Source organism: Grammomys surdaster, unplaced genomic scaffold (assembly GCF_004785775.1).
Source record: "Grammomys surdaster isolate TR1022 unplaced genomic scaffold, NIH_TR_1.0 330, whole genome shotgun sequence".
Classification (NCBI taxonomy): Eukaryota; Metazoa; Chordata; class Mammalia; order Rodentia; family Muridae; genus Grammomys; species Grammomys surdaster.
Genome location: NW_021604749.1, coordinates 388713 through 391451, shown reverse-complemented (window position 1 = coordinate 391451; position 2739 = coordinate 388713). Strand labels below are relative to the sequence as shown.

The following is a 2739-nucleotide window of genomic DNA, read 5'->3' as shown; positions in this document are numbered from 1 at the left end:
AGAGAGAGAGAGAGAGAGAGAGAGAGAGAGAGAGAGAGAGAGAGAGAACACAGAAATAATGTCATTAATGTCATTAATACTTAACTTGTGGATGAGTCTTGCAGATAAAACTGGAAACTTGTTATTTGTTTGCCCGTTAGGGGGAATTAATGGCTCTCTGATCCATGTCAATAAGGACCTCACAAATAAGATAGAGCACCTCAAGCCTCCCCCCTCCCCGGCCCCTGTGGGTGATGGCAAGGGTTACTCCTGAAGCATCTAAACACTGTACACAACCCAGATGTGAAGACCCAAGAGGCTTCCTGGACAAGGTGATGAGTCAGTCCTTAAGGATGGTATGAATCAAAGCGTTCCAGGCAGAGGGCATGGCCCAGGCAGAGGATGGAGTTGTTTAGGGTGGACTGGGAGAATGTTTCAGCAGGACTAAGAATCTGAGGAGCAGGAATCCAAGGTGAGGCTGGAGAAGGTAATGGGGGATACAGGGAGAGAGGCAGACAGGAGGTGCCGAGCAGGAGGGGGAGGCTTGTTGCTCAGGAAACCAAGAAGCCAAACTGCATGGTCTTTTTCTCAATTAGCAGCAGCCAAGGTCTCCCAGCTGGGGGTGTGGGGGGAGTCAAAGCCATTGGGAGCTGAGTTTGTTCTGGGATGAAAACACATCCGTGGAATCCAGCTCTCCCACTTTGAAAGAATAAATTGTCACCTTCCCACTCAATCTGGCTGTGAGCTCCCCTGGCCCTTCTCCAGCCGCCCACAGATGCAACACTCTGCTCTCTGCTGCCTCCTGCAGATGTACAGCTCTGTGGCCGCCGCCTCCTGCAGGGATCAGCAGAGTGGGGTGAGGTGCACCGGGGACAAGAAGGGGACAGGGGATGGACAGACAGACAGACAAACCAGACAAGGAGAGGAGGCGGGGAAGCCCTGAAGCCACAGTCACCTTCCTTATTCCCAGAGTGAGCCCCAGACACTCCTGGAAGATAAAAAAAGAAGTGTCATCCAGACTCCAACAAGGTGGTGGAGGGCTGGGTCACCCTCTTGTTGCCTGACTGGTCTCAATGCTTGGCGGTCCTTAAAAGCAAGCCTTGTTTTTTCCATCTGAGCCTTGCCTTTCCCTCTCTGAGCTGCTCTAGAGGCCTGAAAGCACAGAGGAAAAGCTCCCAAACCACTGCTTAGATTGGTCCAAGCAGGGAGCATTCACTGGGTGCTTAGTGTTTGATTCCTGGAGGTGGGCCCAGGAGAGATACTAGACCTGAACCTACTTTGCCCACGAAGATCGGAGAGGCTGCCACTCACTCCTGGCAATCAGGGTTGTAACTCTGTAATACTGCTGTAAGACATGGTTTTGTGGTTATGGTTCTCTCATTGGTAAAATAAGTACAGTTGGCTTCCATATCTACAGGCTCTGGTCCATGAATTTAGCACACAGTGGAGGGAAAGCATCTGAGGGGCAGGGCACCGCACCTGTGTGGTCTGAACATAGACTTCTGGGTCCTGGGAATCTTGCCTGGGGATTTGAATATGTCAGGCAAACACTCTACCTGGTCCCCAGACTTCGGTGTTTTGAAATAGGGGTCTCATAGGAGCTCAGGTTGGCCTTGGATTTAAGATTCTCCTAAGATTCCTAGGTGATATAACTGGGGATAGAAAGTTTTTGTTTCCTGTCATTATCTCTACACAATATACTCCAGCAACTGTTTGCTTTGCGTTGACATTATAAGTAAGTTCAAGAACACAGGAGATGGAGCTTGGTTAGATGCCTCCTTCTACAGCAGGGACACAGCATCTGAGAATTTTGGCATCCTCAGGAATGCTGGAACCAATCCCCTGCAGATGGCTGTGGGACCACAGTCTATTAAACACCAAATTTAACCATGTTTTAATTAAAGACATAAGCATCTCCTGAGTTCCTATATGTTCCTAAGCATGTGACCTTGTACTGTTCCCATATGGTATTAGTTATTGTATGCTAAAGAGTATTCCAAAGTATGTGTAGTGTGCCCTGTGACTACAGGGTATGTGGGGGGGGGAGCAAAATGGGCCAGAGTGTCTGAGGCACCTCCATGATCGGGCCCGCTCTAGGAGGTTGGACACCTAGTTGCTTGAGCCTCTGTGCCCCGGCTTAGGAGCTTGGACTCTGACACCAGATGATGACCCTGGTTGGGAACTCAGCTCCCTGGGCCTCAGTTTCCTCTTTGAAATGGGCATGGGTGAGGCTAGGTGGGGAGATGGCTAAGTGAGTAAGGTGCCAGCTGTGTAAGCATGAGGACCTGATTTTATCAGATTCCCCAGCGCCAATGTAAAAAGCCAGGCATAGTGATGCAACTTTCAGTGCAGGGGAGTGGGAGAGAGGTAGGCCCTTGAAACTCCTTAGCCAACCAGGCTAGCTGAATCAGTGTTTCTGGATCAGTGAGAGACCCTGCCACAAGAAATAAAGGCAGAGAGCAACTGAGGGAGACACCAAATGTTAGCCTCTGGTCTCTACAACTGCACTCAACACACACACACACACACACACACACACACACACACACTGAACTTTTTTTTTTTTCTGGAAAGATGCCCAGGCAGAGTTAACATCCTAGTAGATTTTAGGTATTATCACTGGAGAATCAGTCTGGGCCTCAGAACCATCCCATAGCTAAGAATTCAATGCCATGTTGCCGGAGAGTCAGCAAGCTGAATAGCTTGACTGATATCTCTCTCTCTCTCTCTCTCTCTCTCTCTCTCTCTCTCTCTCTCTCT

At 49.5% G+C, this 2739-nt stretch overlaps 1 protein-coding gene across 1 annotated transcript in view; it reads right to left on the bottom strand.

Moving 5' to 3' along the window:
* Clec19a (C-type lectin domain containing 19A) overlaps nucleotides 1-2739 on the bottom strand; it is a 13888-nt gene that overhangs the window by 8225 nt on the left and 2924 nt on the right.